Source organism: Lepidochelys kempii, chromosome 2, assembly GCF_965140265.1.
Source record: "Lepidochelys kempii isolate rLepKem1 chromosome 2, rLepKem1.hap2, whole genome shotgun sequence".
NCBI lineage: Eukaryota > Metazoa > Chordata > Testudines > Cheloniidae > Lepidochelys > Lepidochelys kempii.
The window spans coordinates 101,974,138-102,000,103 of NC_133257.1; the positions used below are offsets into that span (position 1 = coordinate 101,974,138).

Here is a 25,966-nt window from a genome sequence, read left to right on the forward strand (position 1 = left end):
GGACCCTGTGGATTTGTGACACTTCCAGGAAGACTTTGGAGCCATAAACTAATGGATACATTACACTGATGCATACAATATAATCTTTTTGGATAGCAGATAGGAAGACAAACATAGAAGGGAAACTATTTCAAGTAAATCACCCATTTTTCACATTCAAATACTCTGGAAGTTAAAAAATTCATGAAAATCAGTGTGATGAGTTTGAGTTCAAACACTGGCCAAAAAATGGCTGCATTTGAAATCAAGCCTCCGACTGTACAAGATGACCCGTGTGAGCAAACCTTTGCACAGACTTCAGTGGGGCCACTAGTGTCTGCCTACATGGATTAGGGTGGAATATAAGGGCCACACCATTAAAGTACGGAAAGCATTTCCAAGCCTCATACTGGTGGCAATTATTTTGATTGAAAATGGTGGCAGTATGAATGCCCCGAGCCAAAGATTTTAAACAAATTTAATTTCTAACCTGTTTTAAACTAATCTAAAAATCAAACTAGAAAAAAAAAACACCCTTGAATATTTAACAAAAATTAGTTAAATTAATTCCTGGTCTAACTTCATTGACTCCACTGACTGTGGCTCTTAACAAGAAAACAAAATTTAGTAGTCCAAAAGTTCAAAACCCAACTGGAAAAGTAAAGATGCCTTAGAGTACCTATTGGTTCTGATTAGCACCACACACCTTTATGGTTTGAATATAAATCTGTTACATTACTCTGTGTGTGTGTCTCTCTCTCCCCCCATAAATTGTAACAATTGCAATGTTAGGAAGTTTGTCCAGGTACAATCTTTAAAACTAAAGACTGGTAAAACCAATGCATATCTTCTGTAAAATGGAACTGTTTCTTATAGATGTAAAAAAAAGTCAAATCTTTTGCTCTTTTATCAAGACATGAAATGTGGAAAGCAAAATTCTGAACTATTGCAAGGTTCTTAAGTCACTATTAAATTGAATCCTTGCCTTTGGCATTTACTGTATTGTACATTTGCTGCTGGTCTACTGAGCAAGTACATTTCTCTGATGTTACTTAACAAGTTATTCTTTTGTCATATTCTAGCAACTAAAGAAAATATACAGAATGTCTGTGCCATGATGACATCTTTAGGCAAACAATGTTACTCTAGCTCTTCTCATTTCCTAAACCTGTATTTCATTCATGTGCCATTTTTTCTTTCATAATTAACCAGCTCCTACTATAACACACATATATACCTCCCGTATACACAGAGGAACAAAACTTACCCTTAGTTACACCCCTCCAATTTCAATGAGGTTGTCGGCATGTAACCAAGGACAGAAATTTGGCCAGACAGAAAGAAGGGCCTGGGAGGGGGAAAAGGGAAGAAAAGGAATATTTATTTTTATCTTTTACTCAGTTTCAGATAACTGTGTATTTTTCATGTACTATGTATGAGATTTTTATATACACGTTCCTCAGTTCCATTTTTAAATGACTGCTGATGCTGGTGGTAGAAGTGAAAACAACATGCAAATCTCACACTTGTAAGAGTACAGCCCTGTAATACTAAAGCTCTTTTTGAAGGAAATACCAATACAAGGACTACTGAGCAATTTTACCCCCACTTAGGACAGGACTGTGCAATCATTACTGAAACTGGCGAGCACTTTCTCATGAGAAGTCCCATTGAAGTCAATGGGGACTACTCATGTGAGTAGTAAGTACTCACTAATGTCAGTAGGGGCTACACAGTCAACATTTCATATTTTTTGTTTGCGTATGCACACAGAAGAATATGTGCTCACACAAACGGGCCAAGTTCAGCAGTGATGTGTGTGGTAGTGTAAATTACACACCTGGAATAAATGAGATCTGAATTGATCAGAAAGGGAGTTTAAATTACACTGATTTTGTATTCTATGGGAACCAAATTCAGCACCTACAGAAAAGGGAGTAAGCAAAGTTTGCCCTTGCTTACACCAGGACTACATCCGGGAGTGCTGAAGATGATGCAAGTTACACTGAAACGTGGAGTCCTCCATTATCTTATCTCTTCCTCTTAATTAGTTTTCCTGCTACAAGTGGCTACCTGCCCCACCACATCTTCTATACGGATATAGATTATGCTCATTTTGCAGACCTCGGACTAAATGCTGACTTCACTTATTCAGATGTAAATTTCAATTATACTACTGAAGTCAATGGAGTTATACCAATATAAATCTAGAGAAACTGAGCAGAAAACTTAGCTCCCAATCAATGCCAAATTGGTACAAATTCCACTATTTTGCAACAAGCACAAATTTCTGCCCAATTTTTAATTTACACCACTATTTACATCATCACTGAATTTGGCCCAAAGGCTGCCCAGGGAGTTGCACTGCTTTATTCCCATCTGCATCTGGTCCACAGAATGTACAGAAATGACCCGTTGGTTCACTTCTATGTGAGGACTAAGTATGCTGCATAACCCACTAATATCCTGATATTATAAAAAAAGTTTCAATTGTTTAAAAGTTTCCATTCGAGTTTGAACAAAGATAGAAGGCTTGTGTACACCATACTACCCCATCTGAGCGTGCAAACACTTTGAGCCTACGTGAATGCATTCTACACAACAAGTCAAGCCCAATGTTTCCCCCTTCCTGCTCTTCAAAAAGTACTCTGTGCCCTTTCACTATGAAGCATGAAATCAGCCTCCTGGTATCTGGTAAACTCATTTCCTCAACAACCAAGATATTCAGGCATCTATCAAGTGTCTAAGCACTCCCCAACAGCAACAGAATAATCAGTTAAGGCCTCTCTATCGTTCCTAGAAGTCCTAGGAAGAATGTGATGGCACTCACACTCCCTGTGTGGCACCAGCTGATTTTTGAGAAAAACAGAAAGCATTTCCATAGCATGACCATCCAGATCGCTTTTGATGCCAGGAAGATTATTGCCAAATGTCCAGGTTCCACACACAGCATATCTTTCAAATGTCAGCATGGAGCCAGATATTTCACCATTCTCTAACTGCTTGGTAAATGTACAGTAATTTTGAGATTACACAGATTTTACTTAATTTGTGATAGTTTAATACTACTTTAATAGTAGTTTTTTAATAGATAGTTTTATACTACTTTAATTTGAAGAGGTCTTTGATAATTACCAGCTATTTCTTAACATTTAACTTGATAGCAGATATGCCTTGAAGAATGTCAATGACACATTTAACAAATCCATATAACCACATGCACACAAAAATACAGCCAGCAAGGGCAGGGACTGAATCTGACTTTGTGTATGTACATCACCTAGCTTTAGCACAATGGAGCTCTGTCCTGCTCTCAGTCATGGCCACTAGGAGCTACTATAATACAAATAAGAAATAATCATAATTTAACTCCAACCAAGCCTAGTGGTTAGAAATGGAGCTTTTCTAATTGTCTAAAATGTTGAACTTGTGTCCCACAGAAGTGTAGGTGTTTAGTGTGTAAGGGGTAAATGGTTGTGTTTAAGTGGGTTCTGCTGGATGACTGTTAATCAAGGGAATTTTTTTAAGTGGAAAAGGTTGTATCATGTTTATTGTTTTGTTATAGTTTATGTTTATAGCAATGTTATTAAGGTGATGTTATTCCTTCTTTCAACCGTCAATGTTTCTGGTCAGAGTTAGGGTTGTGAAGGAAAGTGGCAGGTGTGGGCGGAGGATATGCAAAAGGTAATCACAACTGTAGATTTCAAAGGTTGTGTGTGTACTTAACTAGTGACTCGACTCCTGATTTCTCTTAAGAATGAGTTGGTGGTATGAACTCTTGAGCAGCTGTAACTGGTGTTAACAAAAAAAAAGTGTGTTTTTGATTAAACTTATTTAAGAAATCTCTGCAAATGCTAAACGTTATTCAGACGAATACAAGATTAGCATATACCCTGCCCCCCAACTGTACTCCTTCCCCTTGTTCCCTGGCACAGCCCAATTCCTCCCATAGCCTCCAGTGCATGACCCAGATTGCTCCCATTACGCCACTTCATGACTCCCTACAGCCCCACGCCTCAATACGCTTCCTCAACCCACAACCCCAACCCCAACCCCACCCTGACTACTCAGGTTTTCTATGTCAGTGTTTAAAAGCTGAATATGGCCAGAGAGGAGGAGTCATGGTGCAGACCAAGGGTGCATATGAAAGAGCAGGGCTGTGTGAGAATAGTATGTGAGCAGCAAGGAGCAGTGGGGAGAAGATCTATGTGCCCTCTGATGAACCGTAAGTGAGTCATCAGAGATTATCTAAATTCTGATGAACGCAGGTGGTTAATCGAAGTGGAGCTCCTCTCCATTCTCCCCACCACACACACACACACACACACACACACACACCTCTGCTCTGGCCCCTCCTTCTCTATGCACCACTCTCCCTCCCCTGCCCCCACCCCCCCCCAGATCTCCACTCCTCACCCTCCCCACTCTGCCCATTATTATTATGTATCAGTTGTATTACAGTAACACCTAGGAGTCCTAGTCACGGACCACATTCTCACTGTGCTAGGCACCATCCAAAACACAAGACAATCCAACAACCCCCTACACAAAGTGCTGTTGCATGGTGTGCCACAGAGCTCAGGTCAAGCGTCTCTACACTGGTGCCTAAATAAAGAGCCTCTGGGTTCCCGGAACGACCCCAGCAGCCCTGCATAGAAATGGATCCCACCCACAGGCATCTCCTATTAAATCATCCATTCACGCCAAAGCCCTGCTCAAACCCCACTCACTTTGCCTCCTCCCTCTCTTCCTTTACCTGCTGCTGCCCAAGCCCAGCTCCCTATTGGTGAGGTAGCAAAGGAAAGCTGGTGAGGTAGCAAAGCAAGCTTTTCGCACTGGAAAACAGACGCAGCTGACAGAACCTGACAGTTCCATCAACTAATCTTGGCAGAGTTCTGTTAGTTTATCCTGAATGAGAGGAGTGACTGTGTGTGTTCAACTTCAGAATTTCAAAAGTGGCCTAGCTCCAAGATGTTATCAGAATGCGTGTGTCCTAGCATGGAAGAAGTGTGGGTTCCTCTAGCTAGACAACCACTGTCCGCACAAACCCCAAAGGAATATGAGAAAAATCAGGGTAAAGTTGGTTTGTTTTGGTGGGGGGGGGAGGGGGAGAGGGGTTGAAAAAAAATATTTGTGTTTCTTCTGCAAAGGTAGCAAGTATTTTCTTTTTCAAAAGTTACTGAGGAAAATTCAATTGTCCTATGAAGAATTATTGTGCCAAAAGTGGAGACTAAATTCAATCAGAGTGTGAAGCAGATGGATTTCAGCCTTTTAAATGCCATGCACTTCCTTAAAATACATTCAGCAAACCCAAGTGAAAGGACAACAAAAATGTGCTTGATGTCTGATATCCTCTTAGTTGTCACATATCTCCTTGTCTCTTCCCTTTATTTAGAGATCTGAGAAGAGCATGCATCTTCTTGAAAAGGGGGAAAAGACAAGACAAAGGCTCCCAGACTGTAACCTCTCTCTCTCTCGAGACTTATGTGACCCAAATGGCACTGTTCCCATCTTAGAATTGGCTGAGAGAATGAAGGGTCCCCATATGCTGCTTAATAACCTGTCCCAGTCTACATAATTAGGTTATGGAAGAGATAGGACCCAAGCCAAAATTCAGGCAGACTTGTTGTTCCTGCCATTACCCTGAACCCTGTCAAAGAAAAACTAATCTCTCACTGTGTTCATTTTGCTCTCTCTACGTCTGATCTCCTGTACTCCAGAGTTGCAAAATTCACACGCTGTACCCAAAAGAGCAAGGTTAACCATCTATCTCCTCCTACACTCTTTGAGGATGCAAGCCTTGATCCTTCTCATCACTCTAAGAGGGCTGCTCCTTCAAAATAACTAAAAATGTTGAATGTTTTCAGGAGTATTAGATTTTTAATTAGAAGAAAAAGGAGACTGGTATTAAAAAGGCAAGGAATTAACTTTTATGACACTTCTCAAGGACTCCACTCCTTTTCCTCCCCTCAAACTACTCAACTCGCTAATGTCCTTGCAGCTATTCATTCATCTAACATGAGAACAAGTAAATTTGGCATCCCAACCTCCAGCTTTCTATGCAGCAACCCTGATCTTCCACTTTCCGTCTAAACCACTTTGAGATTTCTTTGCTTGCACTGGAATCCTGCCCTTCTTCTCTTGTAAGAGCCAAACTATTAGAGAACAATTAGGATTTTGTCTAGTGTGTGAATCTTCCTTGCAGTGCTCCAGACGCGTCTAAGAAGTATCATACTTGGCAATTTTCTTTATCTGCCATTTCACTTCCAGTGGCAAACAACTGCATTTCCCCAATGTAGCTAATAATGAAAAGCCTATAGACTACAGATCAGTGCAAGGCAGTAAAGTGAAAGCAACAGTATCTCCCAAGACAAGCATAGAAAGATGCAGCAAATATCTGAAGGACTCCATTGTGACTCCTCTCTGTCAGGGAGACTCTCAGAATGTGCCAGTTTATACCAAGTGTTGTATGCATAGGCATAGAGGCGCATGTGACCTATAATGTAAGTATGAATGGTAACAACATGAAATATTGGTACATGGGAAGAGAATTTTATGTATAAAGATTAGAAGATAGCACACAAGAGTCACTCTTTAAAACAACAAACTTCTTCCATACCTCAAACCCCTTGTCCAAGTTCATATCAAGACCCCCCTCCCAGGGGTGAAAGTAGGCCTGTACAGGCTGCTACAGCGTGCCGGTAAGAAGCCGGTACCAGCCTGTATGCAGCGCTTTAACATCACTGCCCCTTTTGCACCCCTCGGGCCGGTGATTGGGGGTAGGAGAGGCAGCTGCCCTGGGGCCGGCAATTTAAAAGGTCCCAGGGCTCACAGTCGTCGCTACCGTGATAGCAGCTGGAGCAGAGCGGGCCAGGCAGTGTGGATGGGCTGGCTCAGGGAAGCTGACCCCCCCCAGCCCTGCCCCTTCCACCCGAGGCCCCGCCCCTTCCAGGGGCTTGGAGCTGGTCCCAATACTGGTAAGAGTTTAATATTACTTTTACCCCTGCCCCCTCCCCTCTCAGCTAGCTGGGACTCCCCAGTCAGCAAAATGGGAAGGGCAGAGTGATCACCATTCCTTGACACCTGTTCATAACTCTCTTCCTCCTCTGGGGTTGTGACTCGCAAGTTGAGAACCACTGGTTTAAAAGAATGTGCACATTATTTTGATTATCAGAAGCACACAACACATGCTAAGGTTCTGCAAAGAAACAAATAAAGACACAGGCCAAAAATTTCAGCACTAAAATTAAGCATTTAAATAGATGGCCTGATTTTCAGAGATGCCAAGCACTTATAGCTTCCATTCTTGAGCACCTCAGAAAGTCAGATCACCTATTTAGTACCCAAATACTATAAGCATCCACTTTGGAAAATTCTGGCCACAGCTGATGCCCATCTAAATAAGTATTGAAAAGTTATCTGACATTACTTTTAATATATAAAATAACTGTGTGTGGAATATTAGCAGTCCCAACACAATTTACTTTTGTAATACAAATACAGAGCAACCTATAATCACTAACCAACCTAGAAAATAACTGACTGATAAACCAATCCGTTTGTAATACCATTAACAGATTCTGGCTTCTCTATCAACAGGGTAATTTGCGGAGACCATTTTTAATCCCTACCACTAAACCATTAATCCCCACGACTTTCATGTAGTATTGTTTTCTAACTTTGCCCAAGATTTACCAAATAGTTTTGTGGCTCATTAAAAACTAGCTGAACAAATAACAGTAGCCTATAACCTGTTGACATTACAGAATTCAGAGACTCCAATTCCTCCGTTGATCCCTTTAAAACTGTTACTTTCTAATTGGAAGGAACCATTCAGAAGTGAAGCTGTATATCTGTCAAGTCATTTGACACCTGGTGTGCACTGTTCATGATAACATGATCTCTCCAATATGCTTGGCATTATGAAAAGGAGTGAATTATTTCATCATACCACTTACGGTCATGCCAAAGGCATGGATGTTTCTACTAAAATCAATTTCAATGTAATTGAACCAGGGTTATCAACATTAATTGTGATATTTTCTCAAACTGGCATTAAAACATTCCTCTAGTATCACTGTTAATGTCAATATAAATTATGCATCACGGTTCATTGCGTTCACTTACAGAGGTAAAACTCATCTAGAAAATAAGAAAAGGAACCAGGGCTTATCTACATGCAGCATGTATTTTTTCTGTCCCTCCAGGTTTTCCTGAAAATCAATGAACACACATTTATCTCTTTTTTCCCTTGAAATACGTTGTCCCTGAAATCAACATTAATATTACTATTAAATATGGTGTCAACAAGGTATTGCTGTTAAACAACAATAGGGAGGACATTGCAAGGGACCAGGTATGAAAATATATGAAACCTGTAGTGGCATTCAAGGAGACATCAAGAGGACAGCATAATGCTGTGGAGTACAGATTCTCCCCAATGCACACCTCAATGGTTTCAAAACTGGAGGGAGTTTGGAAATCTTATTTCATGTTTTATTTTACTGAGGTTAACAGAAGTATTATACAGAGCTCTTCCAATGATCTAAGAAGTGTACCATGTACTTACAATCACTATAGTACAAATTAATTTATTAAGAATACAATCTGAAACTACAAGGAGCCAACATATCTTTTATACAGTGAACCCATTACAGATATGTTGGAATATTTTTCTACTCAAGGATATACTTTAAGGCCACAAAAGACCTCACTAAGGGACAGACTGTGAACCCCTTACACATGATGGAGAGCAAATGGATTACTCATACAAGTAGTTCCACTGAGATCAATGGGACTACTTTATGTAAGTAACTAAATGTCGTCAGCTCTGACAATTTTATCACAAGTCTAATAATATTTGGTGTTTCATTAAAGTCTGAATTCTCGGAGTCAAATAACTATAGGAGAATTTCAGCTTTTACTGTAAAAGTATCTAGTCCTCATGGCTCCAGTGAAGACTGAAAATGTGACCCCTAAAGGCTCAAAAAACCAAAAAGCAAACAAAAGAACTCAAAATGTATTTTCTTTAAAAGTAAAAAAATTAAAAAATCCCATGATTTTTGGGGAGCTGACTGATGGTTTTATAATACTTGGAGTTGGTAATAATGGTCTGCTCACCAACATACATACTTCACAGTCTAACCCAAAGTGAACAAGAATGCACCTTTTAAAATGGGCAGACTATTGGGGCACTAAAACTAAGTCTTGCTTAGCATATCGTCAGCCATCAAAGGAGTAGCTCTAGTTTCAGCCAGCAAAGACTGCAACATCTCACCCTGGAACTCTTGACACCATGTTGTGTCACTGACTATTGTGAATAAGTCTTCCCACAAATCATTTCAACATTCAGAGCTGGATTATTCTTTAAGGAAATTATTTGAGAGAGAATAAAAAAAAATGCTTACTCATTACCTAGTATCATTGTAACAGCAAACTACAGCTGCTAAACCCAGAGTTCCATTGCACAACCTTAAAAGCATCATTTACTGTACTAGATTTCAGACAAAGAACATTTTGAAGTACTGAAATAAATCAACACTTAAATGCAACTCCTAGTCAGTTCATATAATATGGGTTAAATGCTACCATATGGTGAAGAAACACACATGTTGCCCTTTTTAAAACAAAGAACATGAATAATTTCCTTTAAAAAGTCTATTTTTAACATGACAAGCATGGAAAATGTTTTTAATTTTAACTATAACTGTAATCAAGACACATTTTGGAAAGTGTCATACTACTGGAAAAAACTCTGAAACCTGAGGAATGTTTTAAATCAGGGCTGATAAATAAATTAAAAATAAAAACAGCACCTCAATTTCCATCAGTCTGTCACAGTATGTCCTGAAAGCTAACACCATTTCCCTGCTCACCATCCTTTTAAATGAACAGAGGGGAAAAAAATTAATAATAGTGCAGCCATATCAAGGAGCCTGATCTGACATGAGCAAAAGTGACATGCCAACTCAATAGTCTTCCTTTTACTTTACCTGCTGGAAAAGAAAAATATGTACATGTGCCTTGAAAACACTAAAATACATTAGTTGGTCTTATTTTCAGCAACCATTTAGATCCAGAACTGCCTGATGAATTGATCTTTCATATCTTCTTTACATTTTTTTCAGTAATTTCATGAAATATATTATTTCATTAGCTACTGACCAAAAAAAAAAAAAAAAACCAGAAAAGCAATCTATCAGAGTGAATATATATGAAATAGATGTAGTGTCGCTGGAGTAAATGCTACTGTTTTGTTGTTTTTTTTAAATAACCTGTATCCAGCCATTACCCTGTGTGTTAAGTATTTGTTTTCATAACTGTAGTATATACTAAACATGTCTGAATTCTAAAAATAGTTGCAGATTGCAATTGTACATGCTTTGTAGTTTCCATTTCATTTTGAAAAAAAAAAAAAAGATTAACAGCTAGATCACTTCAGAAACTGCACTTAAAATTTTTGGGAGTCACAAAATTATACTACTTTACAATTTGGAAATGTGCTGGTGGAAAAGATTTCCTTCTAGACATAAGCATGACAGCCTCCATGTGGAAAGGAAAGCTCAAATGCCAGACAGCAAGATGTAAAGAAAACAGACAGACAAGAGAGAGACAATATGCATTTCTTAGAGATTTGAAATGTATTTAGTAACTGTATAAACTTTAATGAGAAGCAAAGCACTATGTGCCAAATTGTGTTCCCCCATACATCAATGTAAATTCAGAGTAACATTGGATTTACACCGGTACACATGACAGCAAAATTTGGGCTATGGCTTCTATATCTGGCTGCAGTAAAATGTAGACTTTCTTAAGCAAGTGTTAAATATAATATTCTACTGATGATACTAATTCAATTATTTCCAATAAGTCATCATTTTAGTGAAAGGCTAGCAAAAGTCAAAATACTTTTTAAATACTCAGCTCAAAGTAAGTAATTTTGAATCCACATTAAAAGCCTCTGTTCATTCATCCCATAAGGTTTTAAACAGTTTAGACCACTGAATTCATTAACAACCCTAAATATGTAACTTTATCATCATGTAAATAGACAAACAGAGTTTGCCAATATCCCTTCAAAACATAGTAACACATGCATAATATCCTGAGACTGTTTGCTTAAGAACTGTTGTTGTAATCCAGCTTCTGGAATGGAGGGAGAAACTGTTTACAGGAAATGTGTACCGATTTTGATGTAGCTCTACTGATACCTGAGTTAAGGTGTAAACAGCAATAGCAAAATTAATCATCGATGTTGGGTAATCATCATCAGTGGCCTCAGACAGGAAAGCAGGTTTAGCAAGCCAAGAAACAGGACGTTTGCAGGATTACAGTCAGGTAATGAAAGTAAACACATGCACACAAGTACTACAATACTAATGAAAGCTATAGCAATGTTAACTACCTGAACCATGATCCACTAGTACATTTTAGAGCAGGCTCAGTAATACCAAGGTTATTAAAATCATTTCTGCTGAGAGAGTTTTTAGTACAAATCTTGGGAAACAGAGGGTTCCATTTTTTTCTTTTAAGAAATTAAGGGCTAAATTCTGCTCTCATTTATGCCCATATAACTCCAGAGTAACTGCATTGATTACAGAGGAGTTACTGTGCAATTACACTGGTATAACCCAAAAGAGAATTTTGCCCTAAGTGATTGAATCATAACAGCTTTATCCTAGCACTGAAATGTATAAACATTTACATCATGTAAGATGTCTGCTTTGAAAAAGGAATGTTGCTGCAAGGTTCAAATATTTATATTGCAGATGTCGAATCAAATAAATTTGACTTTCTGCTGTTTTTTGCCATCCAGTCATTAATTATCTGGATGCAGTTTATGGCTACAGAAAAAGTAAGTTAAGATAGCTCATAGTTTCCAAGCTACCATGGTTCCAAACAGTTGAAATCTCCGCTACTGAAATAGACAGAGCACAATTTTACCCTGAGAGATACACTCATGCAACTCCCACTGAAGTCAATAGGAGCAGAGGATATGTGTATCAGAGGACAGCTAGGCAACAAGCAAGTATAAAACGGCTCATACATTCTTGCCAAACTGACAAACAATGCACAGTTATGAAAAGAACAGTGGGTTTTTTTTAATGCCATTTCTGGTAGAAATCTAATACATGTTCATCCTTAAAACGCATACATGTACACATTCACACTTGTGTCTTAAAAATGTAAACAAGCACATTTTACAAATTAAATACACAGGCTCAAGCAAGTTTCTTCCTGCTGAATGCAATCAAGTTTGTATTTCAGCTTCCTATTGTTATGGTGTTAAGACATAATGCAGTTGGACACCCTAAACACAATTTTCTAATCTGAATATAGGATCTACAAACTTGAGTCAAGATCCTTTGAAGACTTACAAACTTGCTTTTTTTTAAAACACATTGTGAATCATCCCAATTAAGTAAATGGTGTGTAAAGTTAAGGGTATGAATAAGTCTTTGCGATACTGGGGCCCTCCAAAGCTATTACTGACTTTAGTGGGCTTTGGATCAAGCCCTTAATAAGTATGGTAATTATATTTTCTTTCATAGGGGTAGGAAAAAAAATCACAGTGTAAAAGTAATCGGGCTGGATCCTCAGCTGGTATAAACTGGTGTAACTCCATTAAAGTCAATGGAGCTAAATGAATGTACACCAGCTGGGGATTTGGCGCACTGCACTTAATGACCTTAACAAAGCTAAATAAATAGACTGCCCAAAGTTTACAAAAGTTAGCATCTACATCATTCATCTGATTATACTCCTCCAGTCTGTCATACATCGTGCCATCTGATGTATGCTACACAAACATCACCAAGAAAGTATATTTTAAAGGGTTCTTATTTTTCAGTCAAGCGAGGCATATTGGTTCCCCTCCCTCCTTCTCAAATAATTCTGAAATATTTGGGGGGGAAAAAGTCTCTATGTTTGCTGGAGTAAAGCTAAATGGAGAAAAGTTGCAGTTAAAAGGCAGTTAGACCAGGAAAGAACATTCAGACCAGGGGTTCTCAAATTGGGGGTCGGGACCCCTCAGGGGGTCACAAGGTTATTACATGGGGGCAGTCGCAAGCTGTTAGCTTGCCCCACTTTGCCTCCAGCATTTATAATAGTGTTAAATATATAAAGAAGTGTTTTTAATTTAAAAGGGGGCGGGGTCACACACAGAGGCTTGGTATGTGAAAGGGGTCACCAGTACAAAAGTTTGAGAACCACTGATTTAGAATGATGACAATCATTTTTATCTGGTCACTGAAAATTCCTGTGATGATAATTGGTCTTGTTAGATCTTGGTGATGGCACTGTGCTATGACTACTTATAAGAAAATCAGATGTAGCTACATTTTTTTTAAAGGTGATATTCACTGTGTCAGGAAACTTTAATCTATATAAGTTAAATGTCACCGCTGTAACTCCATTCCAGGCAGGAAGTCAGTTATTGAGGTCATAACAATAGATAGCATTAATACTAGTGATGTAAACTATTTTCATTTTCCCAGAGTACTGAGAGCAGTCATATTTACTGAGAGACTGCAGCTCTTGATGCATATTGTTTTAGTAATGTTTAGCAATTTAAAAAGGTCATGATGAGCTATAAAACCTCTTAGAAAGAAGCTATGCTAATTTATGAGCACCACTTCTTTGTTGATATACAACAAGTGTTGGACACCCATCTGTTATATCAGTCAGTGTTTTAAGACCATGTTACTCTCAAATATCTTTAAATTTTCTCTCAGATTTTTTTCTATCAGCACTGTTCAACTACTTCAGATTAATGCAATCTTATCATAGTTTGGGGTTTGATTTTTTTCATTAGTAATGCAGAATCGGTAATAATACTTGCTAACCAAGATATCACATCATCGGACTTTAAAGGATCAAGACCCTGCAAATAAATTCAGAAGAGGATTATTAGATATAACTGAAGAGAGTCTTTTATAATGTCTGAGAACTAGTGAAGGTATACATAATATCACTATTTCAAAGTAAACCAAATATACATGCAGATCACTTTATTACCCAGAGCTTACTCAAGATGGCTATGGCAGTTATTCTTGTGAAACTAAAGATGTCTCCTTGAATAACTGAACTGTAATACTAATTACACCACAGGTGTTCCTATACAACTTCAGCTTCCAGTTTTAGTAGAAAAACCTCAGATAAATTCCATTCTTTATCTCTTCTCAGCACCTGACAGAGTACATTCAACTTATATATATTATACACACACACACACAAAAGCATAAACAGGACAGTTTATTTCAGGTTTTGTTTTGACACAACTAAAGGACATGTTGACAGAAAATGAAGCAGCACTACACAAATGAAGGTTTTTTCCCTTCTACAGCAACCAAAACATATGCATGATGCCTATGTTACCTTAGCATCAAAAATATTTGAAGAGCTTATACAAATATTTATCTGGTACATGAAAAACAGTTTCATTTTGATTACTGTACAGACAAGATTTTATGGGGGAAAGGAACATAATTATTGCCTTCAGCTTGAGAGAACAATTTTAAATGACATTTACTTCACATCTATGTGATTAATGGACATCACTACATGAAAGAAGTATCTTTGTTTTAGTGTGACATTTTAGAGTTAATAGCATTTAAAAAAATGGATTCCACTTTTAAGCGTCTCCTGGGCATTCCAGCTGGAGAACACTTGAAACCAAACTATAAAAGTCCTCCCTTCACTAACGAGAAAGTGGCACCATAATATTGAAAGATAAAGGTTTTCTGTGACTCACTCATAGAGCAGAACTCATCAGAACTTGTGTCAGTTCATCTGTGTTATCAGAGCTTTAAAAATATTTTTTTAAAAAAAGACCAAGAGTGTAATGTGAACGCAGGAAAACTGCAATTCAGCTACCATCCTTCCCCTTTGTTTTGCAGAACTACACTATATTAGTGCCTTATCCCACGCCCAGAAATAAATCTGGGTTCCTTGCAACCAAGTTTCATCTGTCCACAGACAGAGAGCGCGAGGTTTCTCTCTGTTCCACCCCCTCCTCCCCATCCCCTTCCCTCAAGCTTTCCAAATCGATACATTGTCAGGAATAAACTCCATCCTTGCCATCAGAACAAACTGCCCCTTTTGTCAGCAACACCACCAAGCCGGTTTGAATACTTACGTAATTATTTCTGGGCACGCCACGCCTTGCAACAAGTCTCCCCCCTTTCCCTTCAACAATAACAAACTGGAGTTTAAAATAGAAAGTAAATTACCTTGCACGCCACTATGCTTCACCAGCAACGAGATCCCCACGTAATCCAATAGGGCAGCGCTGGGGCCGCCTGAGCTCAACTGCCCCCTCCCTCGCCTCCTCAAAACGTTCCTCCTCCATTAATTGCGCCTCCCTGGATCTCTCCGAGCCCCCCCCCCCCCCCAGTTGTGTTTTCCTCTCCTCTCGGCGCCTGTTTCTCCTGACAGATCCCTGCCTGCCTCTGCCTTTGTTAAGGGCTAGAAGTTGAGGGGTGGCTGCTTCCCCTCTGCCTCTTTAACTTCTTGTGTTACAGTGCAAGGCTGTGACGTCCTGGCTACATTATAAAGGCGGACAACTGAATGCAAGAGCTGCCTGAGCCAAACTCCTCCCTGCTTCCCTCCCTCGGCACTGAACACACAGCAACAAGCTGCTGCTGGGGTTGGCCCGCTCCCCTCCTGCGGCCAGCCCAGGTACAAACCCTCCCCTTCTCTCTCACACACACCTTCCAGCCACATCAGCCCTGCAAAACCACCTCGACCACAGCAACAAATCTTAAAGCCGTTGCAGTCTTTGTTGCATTCGTGTTCTGCAGCTCTCTGGCCTCCTCCAGGCGATGCAGGCTATTAATGCAACACAGGAAGGCAACGGTCAAGACAAAGTCGAGCTATTGCCTTTCCCATCCCGACAAGGCTCTCTGAAAGCACCAGACCCATGGGGTTGGGGAGAAGAGGAGGGGCACAAAGGTAATCTGGTTTTATAAAATAGGCTGAATAGGAGTAAAAGTTTTCCACGTTGTGGTGTTCAAATCCGTTTTTAAATTGTTACGCTCTTTTTTTTAAAAAAAAAAAAAAAAAGTTAAATATGTGGCTGCCAAGTCGAGTTAATGAAAAACCCTTTGATAGTTAACTCATTTAGTGCAGCAGGCATGAAATAAAGTATGTGGCACAAGGCCAAAGAATAAAGGTTCCTCTTTGGACATCCTCTGGGCTCCCTCTCCAAGGAGTGATTCTGGCCATCTCCGGAGTGAATTGGGAAGTTGTTTTATACAAAAGGTTGCATTTAGTCCTTTAACTGTCCTACCTCTAACCCACCCATCCTTTTACCGCAATTACACAACATGAGAGAACTCAACAGATAAATGACAATCCACCCCTAAGCACAGAAAATGCTAAACTCTAACTGAAGGTCTGGATCACTGCACTTACAAGTAGCACATTCTTGATACACCAAACAAAAATAAAATTATAACATCAATATTTGGAGCGAAGTTGGGGTAGAGGATTAACTAAGCACAAAACCTGGTATGGTTCACGACAGGCATTCCTTTATTGAATGTGCCTATTGTGTAGTCTAGAAATGACCATTATTCAGAGTCTGTTGGTCAGCAGCATTTTTATTCTATTGGAGCAATGAGCTTTAAATTCAAGGATTTGCACTGAACTAAATATTTACTCTGTCCCCTTCACAAAAAAAAACTTTACAAGAACTTCAGAAAGTTTGAGACATGATAGTTTTGTTTTACTTCCCAGTATGAAAGACCTCTCTAATTTTTCAGCAGCAATCTTCTCTGAAATCAATGAGGAATTCTGTCTAAAAATCGATTGCTCCATAGGGCCCAAAGTGATTTTCATAAGAGCACTCTGCAGTCACTTTTAAAAAAATAATGTACTGTGAAGATTGCTAAAAGATATAAACAACAATGATGACCTGAGAATGGGTGTAACTCTTGGACTTCAATACACCATTTGCCTCACATAGGTATGACTGCAACGCTGTTGTAAAAATATAACCAGAGATCATTTTATATTTCTTCTCCTCCAGCAGGTCTCAACTTGTAACTTGAAATCTCTTCATATGCTGACTCTTTACATATTCATTATTATGGACCTAACAGAGGTATACGGTTGTCTTGTATGAGATTTGATGTACCTATGCAGATTTCTATCTATCCACACACACACACCAAGGTATGTGTAAATAAATAAAGCAGCCTGGTTCTAGATCTGAGCAGTAACAGAAACGCACTCAGAGCTATGGAGAGGAAGAAGTGGCGATTGGAGGCTTGGGCTGTCAATCACAGTTAGAGGGTAGGCAGATGCAAAGCAGAGAGCTACTTTGCATCGGCGTTTCCTATTCTTCTTTGCCACTGTCTCAGTTAATGACAAAACAACCCCAGAGCTTAGGAAACTTAGCCATTTGCACGCAAAGAGTTGGTGTCCTTTAACAATACTGGAGATGGAAAACATTCATTACTGCTTCAGTGGGGGAGGAGGAGATGGAGAACATTTAGCAATAGGGAATGGAAAAAAGAAGAAGCAGAAAAAGGGGGTGGGAGGAAGAGGAGGGAGAGTTGTGCCTCTCCCTAAAAAGGGACTTTGACCTTATAATGATCTCCGAAGGTCTCTGAATTAAATATTTTTGTCACAGGTCAGATTATAACACACAGACTGCAACTAACTCATTAGTCTAAATTCATTATTTAATCATCCGCCCAGCAGTCGTGTTTCCTTAAGAAAGGAGTGACCTATTTTTGGCTGTAGATAAACGATCATGTTAACAGATGTTAATCTTGTAATCTGTTTTTCCTGTAAGCACTTCACATTTCAGACATTACAAAAAAAAATCTCTCACACGACTTGACGTCATGATTCAGTTTTTATAAAAAATCTTGCAATGGTTTCAAAGACATTAAATCTTTTTCACTTTATAAATGCTGATTTGTTCTGCCTCAACTCCCACAGGCTTTTATTTGCATTTCAAATTCCACAGGTTACACCAGTCGCCTTTTCAGAAAATGTAAACCAACAATAAGGCAGCAAATATGGGGTTGGGGGTGGAATCCTGCATCTGGATTAAATAAAGACCAGGGTTCATGTTTAGGAAGAAGTCTGAACAAATTTATTTTTGAACATCTAGTGTCCAAGTGGCTCTTTAGCTATATGCGTAATGGACATAGACACACAATGCACATTCCCCAGAAGATACTTGTCTACTGCTGGGAGCTTATTAACGCTCATAACAAATGGTGCTGACTCCTAACCAGCACTTTTCAGTTTAAAAGCCAGGGTTTCTCGGGAGTAGTTAATTGGAGAGGTTAGCTGGTTTTAGAGCAAAAACAACAGGGTGACTGTCATTCTACACAAGTTTCCAGACACATTCAGCCTATGGTAATATCCCAACTTGTTCTCTTATCACAGAGTTTAGCAAAGTTTCTTAAACTTGTCGAACCATCTTAATTCAAATTAGGTTCGCAACTATTTGGTATGCTAATTCTCACTGGAGATAGTGGGAGAAGGAGGGGGAAAGGGGGAAGGAGGAAAGCTTTCATCGCACAAAATGTCTGGAAATGCGTTATTTCTACTCTTCTTTCTCTCTGTGTCCTTTTTAAAAAATATAAACATTCAACTCCCACCCTCACCCCCACGGCTATTTTCATCTTCTGGAAGTAATTGCTACACATTGTCCTTCAAGCCCTTCTCAGCGTTCCAGTGTCTATCGGTGAATACTTGTTTTCCACCCCCACCCGCCCCAACTTCCTTTGATAAGCTGTGTACTTCTTTTAATGTTTATCATTGAGTTATGTACGCACAGCTGAAGGGAGTGCAACTAAAAAATGAAGGGAAAACACACACACACACCCCCCAGGCATCAAGCATTTCATGCATATTCTGAATCAATACTACCCAGCAAAAATCCTCAATAATTTAAGTAGCGACTCGAGGCTCAAAAGCTTGAAGTCCCATCACCCACCTTCATTAGCCAAAGCATTTTACTTTAAAGTAAGCCAATTTGTTCTTTGTTTCTTCATGGATGAATATAGCATTCAAGCTCTTCCCCCCCCCCCCCGCCTTTGACGAAGTGTACAAAGCCAAAAGGCTCATACAGCCCATAAATTCCCCCACCAGCACCACTGCAGTAACAATGATCTCTTTCTCGGCAAACAGTACAAAGTTACCATTTTTAAATCCCTTAAATTATAGAGTAAGACTAACCATTAATTGGAAAAGCGAAGTTTTTCCCACGGGCGTATTCAGAGGATCCACATCCCCCCAAACCGCCCCCAGCCCCCCAAAAAGAAAAAGATCCTACGGAGATTTTTCCCCACTCCACCCCACCCTGTGCCTTACCTCGTTCGCGTAAGGTAATAATATTTGGGAAAGGACACACAGACAAACAAGAATCTGAAGGTGAAACCATGCGCTGAATGCAATAAGGAAAGAACTGCACATGATTCACTGCGCCAGCTCCACTCCTGCGGACGGGGGGGCGACTTGCAAACCCTCTATGTCGAGCCCCAACCCAGGGGCCCCTTCAGCGCCAAACTTTCCCTGGCCCTTTGGCCAGCCGGGGCTGCTTTGACTACCAGACGAAAGACCGAGCCTGGCTTTGGCGAATCCCAGTTGTTTTTCGTTGGCTTCCTCCAATGTATAGGTTGATGTCTTCCCCCAGATGGGAGAATGGTCTGTCCTATATTAAATGCACACACTATCTACTATTGTCTCATCAGCAAAGTTCTGGTACAATGCGGGGAAAGTCTAGATGCTCGAAATGAGTCATATACAAATAATTATTCCACTAATAGGACTGAATCATTATCAGATTTGTTATGTATCTCACCTTCTTTCAAATGACTAAAACATTCAGGAGCTGAATTACTGGAAGCTATCATAGAGGTGGATATGGGTGTGTGTGTGTGTGTATTGTTTTGTGTGAAAAGTTATGTTTGTGCAAACTACTATACACTCCCCACATATCTAAGCTCTGAAATGTAAGAGCTTGGAGTTGCTCCAGATGCATTTCTATTAGAAACATCCTTTTTTTTTTTAGCTCCACTGGTAAAATATTTATAGATTTATTCAAATGCACAGTAACAAAAACATTAAAGTCCTCAATCAAGATCAAAGGGTAATGGTGTTCCACAGTTACGCTGGAAGAGTTGAAAGAGCTCTGAGCAAATCAATCTGCCATATGGCTTTTTTAAAAAATAATCCACTCCTATGTTTGAAAAGTTCAAACCTTATTTTCCTGTACGTTTGCAAAGCTCAGTTTAATCACCCAAAGTATGTGTGCCATAGGCGATTGGAATATGTTTAGTCTATGGCTGGAAACCCTAAATTAATCTTCTGAAGCTTGGTGCTAGACTTCTCGAGTGTGTTGAGGGTTGAGAGTGCTTGTTTTTTGTTTGTTTGTTGTAAAAATGCATGCCGATGTAGAATTGCCATGCTGGACTTTTGAGGCGGGTTAGTATTATCTTTACACCCCAGAGCTTTCCTTTTCTGCCATGTTTCACCTAGGAATAACTAGCAGTTAAGAGGAACACACTGTCCAAACCACCCCGAACGTGGTTCTTGCCAGACAGTCAAGCCCTGCGCCTGAAAACGGTTACCTAGTGCTGTGGTATTTGTGCACGCAACGTTTGACTTTGCTGTGTCACCCCTCCAACTTCTTGCACTTGCAACAGAAACTACTACAGACAGCTTCCAAAATGTACGATCCTGTTCTGAATCCCTACACTAGCCAATGGTTATTACCAGAGGACTTGGAATAAAGAAAAAAAGGGAGGGAGGGGGCAGCAAGCAAGAGAGAAAGTTTGTAATGAAGGATACACGAATCATAAAATGTAAGCTATGTGTGATTAATGATCTGCACTAATTTGAATAGCAGGCATGTTAAAGGTCATTGACAATTGTTGCTGGTTTCAGCTTGAATGCCTGAGTGGGATGTATTTTGTTGGAACAATCAAATTTCATTCTAATTCACAGGAAAATAGCTTGTCTAAATACACAGAAAGGGCACTTTTTAAAATGCACTTAGCCTATACTTCAGAAGCAGTTTCTTCACCTTAATGTAGAGTATTTAAATGCTTTCATCATGGTAGATAATCTGTATTCCAAAGTCTGTGTTTTGTTCCTTATGCTTCGTAACCTTTCCTAAAGATTTTTTTTTTAACCCAAGGCCAGATTCTGCTCTGTTACTCCAGTTGCTGTAGGGACACTGACTTCACTTATTCCAGATTTACACAAGCACAGATAAGAGCGGAATTCATCCCTTTAAAACTAATCGCATACACAGTGCAGGGTGTAGATTTTCCTAATCGTTATAGTTTATATAGAAGTTTAGCATTTCTTTACACAAAGAATAAAATATCCATTATAAATCAGCATTCCTGGGTAGTATTTAAAACTACAGTATTAGGCTAATAATTTCCATATGGTGAAAATTGACAGTTTAGAGCAGTGAAAGGTGCATGAGATTTTCAAGCTCCTCCACATAAAAATGTGATTTTCATGACCTGCCTCTTTTTCTCTCTAGTCTGTATAGATTCTTTCCTTTAGACAGTAAAATGTGAGCTCACTCAGGGCTCTGCTTACTGCGTCTCTATACAGTGCCCTTAAAATACTTAATATTTTCCACATTTCCTTTCCATAGGACTCAGTCCTGCACTGGTTACTCCGTTAAAGAGTAGGGAATGGGTCTCTGAAGGAGGACTGAAGAACTGGGCCTTAAGTTTGGTAGATGAGAAGAACTCAACATTAATGGAATCCCAAATTCACAAGAGTTATAGACATTAACGACAAGCTCTATATTAATCGTGCAGAAAGTCATTATCAGAGTCCATCTGTCCATGTAACTTTAAATAATAGATTTAGTCATGTTTCCCCTGTTGATTCCAGCACTTCTGGTTTCAGAAAGCAAAATGAGAAGAACAATATACAAATTCAAATACTTAAAAGATATGCAAATTGAATTAGTATAACCTCACTGGTACTGATAGAAGTTTCAGGTAGAGAAGCTGTTTGTTAATTTTAAAATAGGTTATTAACATATCACTATCCTAGTTGATTAAACTGCTTATCAACACTGTTTTCCAATTTTATCTTTTTCTGAACTCTTCCCAGAGAAGTACTCTCATTTCAAATTCTTTAGTTAAATTACAGTATTTTGTACGAGATTGTCAGTGATATTAATGGCTCAATACATGTTTTGCTATTTATAGGCTTGTAAGTATAATAAGTCTGGCTAATGAAATACATGGAGCAGGAAAACATTTATTTACTTTTGCTACAGTCTAATAAATTATTTGTTCAGCATTTGGGACTAGGCTTTCTCAAGCTAAGGAAAATGGCATTTTGATGAAAATCTGTGCAATGACTTGTCTGCATAACTTAGCCTTAGGAATGATTGGTGGAAGTTTAGATAAGAAAGGTTCCTGAGAAACACTATAATAGAATATCAAGGAATAAAAGGCTGTGTCGCTGTAAAAGCGGGAGGTGAAAACATATATAAAAACGTCAAGGCAGGCAAACCAACCAAATTTTGATTAAATATTACATATTCGTATCATCTATACAGATACTTTCAATGAATTGTAACTAGCGGATACCGTTGTTTTAGTTTCCACTGTATGCTAATTCAGAGTTATTTAATTCTAGTGCTGTTGAGTATGATTTTTTGGTAGAAATACATCTGAAATTTATAAAGTACATCTAAATAATGCTTATCAGGATGACCTGAGGCCCCTAGTCTCTGGAAGATTCTACCTCCACATTGCAGGACTCATTCAAACTGGCAGTTTTCTTGGTGTCTCTCATCAAGTTTGTTGAAAACATTCCTTACCAAATAAACCCCTCAGCTTTACAGTCTGTAACTCTGCCTTCATCTCCTGTTTTTATCTAACCCAGGCTTTTTGCATACAAAGTATACCCAGGGTAAAACAAGCCACAACAACAATGAAAACAAATGAACTTCTACTATCTATTATTTACCTTTCTAAAATGGATTCTTTCTACTGAATTTAGAAATACAGATAGTATAGGCAGAATTTACAAATATGAGTATCTATACCACCCCTATAATTCATATATATCTGAGAAACCACAAAGATTATTGTGCACAACAATGATCAGTGATTATGTTTTAAAGTAACATTTTACCAATATTTCTGACTATCTGCAATTAAAACTTGTTAAATGCCATTCTAACCAGCTGGTTTACTACCACGGTTAATTTCTATCTGTGGCTTGAATTCCACGGTGAAACAAAAAGGGTTTCAATCAGTAACAAATACATTTTTTTCTGGTAAAATACATTGACTTGTAATCTACTTCTACACCACAAAAATATGGATATTCTTTAGTAGCCATACAGTGCCAGATCCTTTCTGAAGTTTGTATGATGCCAATGCATTATCCACTATCCAGCATAGTTTTACATACTGATGTTCTGTGAATCTGCATGAGCTGGAGGTCAAGCTCTCGTGCCCTGTTAGTTTAGTCACGCATAAATCCAGCAAATAGTTTGAAATAATACTTTCCATTAGGCGAACTTAAAGTGTGTACACAACCTTTCTACATCTGAAGATTCCCTCAACATGTAACCACACCAGAGTTTTTGGCAAGTCTAACGACAAGTTATTATTTCATGGGTGTGTGAGGATGTGGGTCAAATCCTGCTTGCGTTGCTCATGCGAGTTATCCCACTGCCTTTAATGGAACCACTCACATGAGTAAAGCGAGCAGGAGTTGACTCTATAGCCCCATGTGTGACCCATATTATAATCAACCTAATTTTTCTTTATGACAGAACTAATCTTGTGAACTCTCTCACGGAATCAGCATTTTAACTGTCATGTCAGTCATTTCTCCCTCTTACATAAACACAGTTGCTAAGCTATAGAAGGATTCTTATTTCTACACTTTGGTTCAATTAAATCCAGATTTCACATTCTGTTTTAAATCCACTTATTCAGTTGCGCCTTTACAATGGCACCGAGGAAGAAAGCTGAAAAAGTTGATGTTGCAAAGTAAGTACACCTTTAGTTCACATGGTTATTTTAACTTCATACTAAGTACTATATAAAAATACCAACTTTTCCAACCCAGGCAGTCACATTTTCTCACCCATATGCAATTTTATAAACTACATCAGGGCTTCACAGCAGGTAGGGAACCCACAAACCTGTTCTTAATTTCAACTTAACTGAAAGAATCTCAACAGCAGCTGGTTTCAAAATAGCAGATATGGGATTCCACAGATGTGGCCCATAATAGTTTTAGAAATAAAAGGAACTAGGCCACAAAGTAGAATTAATTTTAAGAAAGACAAATTCAGTAAGGATGCCTGTTTTTAAAGAGTTCCTATCTTTGGTAGGTCTTATTTCAGTGGTCTTTTTTCTTTCCATGCTGATTACTCATTATGGAACTACAATATGCTAATCGCTCGGCACACTGAACCCGAACCATTAACGTGCTGCACTCTTGGAAAGGCAAAACAAATGGTTATTTCTCAGCCCCAAAAAATCTTATTATGTCCCCCCATGCATAACTGATTGTACCAGAGTGTTTGTACTCTTTTCTAACTGGACTGAACAAAGAAAGGACAACAACTAAAATGACCTATAACATGTCAAATATAACTCTCATCATAAAACCAAATAGATTGATTGCTACCATTAAAACAGTATATTATTTGGTGATCTTTCATACACTTAAAGGAACGCAGAAAAGAGATTGCACAAATGCTTGTTTTGTAGAGTTTAATAAGCAAGCTGCTTTGAACAATGTATATAACAGCATGGGAAAAACTCATGTATGTACCATCCTCTACTGAGTTAAATTATCACATGGGGGCGAGGGGGAGAAATACCCCCGTAAGTAAAAGTGGAACAAAACAGCTAATTGTTTTTGCAAACATTCGTCAAAATTTCCCTCAACTTCTATGTAATAGTCTCTGTGTTCTAATAATCTTGGTTTATATGGTTTTTCAACTCAGGCACGCCAGGAAAAAGGAACTTCAAAAAGAGAACATTTTATCTAATGTGTACTATTTTAAAGCTTCAGTAATTAGAGAACTGCAAAGGTCAAAATAGCCATCAATATCAAGAGCAACAGAGTAGAAGTAACATATTTAAGAGGAAGTTTGTTGGAGTTTTAGCATCGTAACATAATATGCCATAAGCACTGAGATGAAGGCCTGTACTGACAAGCAGGAGAAGGGGAAAAAAAGCTAGCATAACATATTTAATTTGCCAAAATTGTATGATCTAAGTGTAAATTTGAACATTTGCAGATAGTAATTAGAGATGTGCCCAAATCAGAATCCTAGATCTGAACACCTTCAAACTTCAGTGGTGTTTGAAATCCAGGGCTCTGATATGCAATCAGATCCACATGGGCTCCACAACAGCACAGATGTCCATTCATGCAGATCCCATTTCAGGCCTGAGCCAAATTTTGTAAATGGCTTCTAACATTACAATGAGGCAAACCAAAACCCTGAATCTGAAGCCCTCTGAACTTTTGCTCAAATACCGGGTCTGTATTCAAATCAGATGTTTGTGGCTGTAACCCATTTATTAATATAGCATTGCCTGCATATTACAATTGAATCTTGACATTTGTAGGTAGGTATGATGGGATTTTAGATCTATTACTTCTAAACCTATACAGTGTTGTTTGTGTTTCTGAAATAATATTACATAGTTAAAGCAGTAAAAGCACAATGAATACCTATGGTATAACAAAAATAATAATAAACCCAAGTCATGAAAAATATGCACAGTTTTAGTTAAAACTGGTCTGAGAATGGGAATTCTTCCAAAAACTTGCCACTGATTTTTTCTTAATTGCTGATAGACTGTTTCTTTTCTCTATGAATGTTCCTGCCAAATGGACTAATCTCCTAATTTATACATAAATCCTACAAAAATCATAAATCTTCTTTACATCATTCAGAACTGTGAACCAGTTGAGTTATCCCTTGCTATTATGAGAAAGAAGT

At 38.7% G+C, this 25,966-nt stretch overlaps 1 protein-coding gene across 6 annotated transcripts in view; it reads right to left on the reverse strand.

Moving 5' to 3' along the window:
- Positions 1-19,437, reverse strand: part of ZNF516 (zinc finger protein 516) — a 129,124-nt gene extending 109,687 nt beyond the window's left edge. Inside the window, exons 1-2 of one of the 6 annotated variants that reach the window (XM_073331785.1) lie at positions 19,315-19,437; positions 1,247-1,327 (exon numbers count right to left, since the gene is read on the reverse strand). The gene's annotated coding sequence lies outside the window, so the exon portion shown is untranslated. Of the gene's footprint in view, positions 1-1,246; positions 1,328-9,794; positions 10,390-15,115; positions 15,188-15,209; positions 15,875-19,314 lie in introns of those variants that run through there. The other 5 variants (XM_073331784.1, XM_073331783.1, XM_073331782.1 and 2 more) reach the window with 5 other exon arrangements.
- Between the last annotated feature and the right edge of the window lie 6,529 nt (positions 19,438-25,966).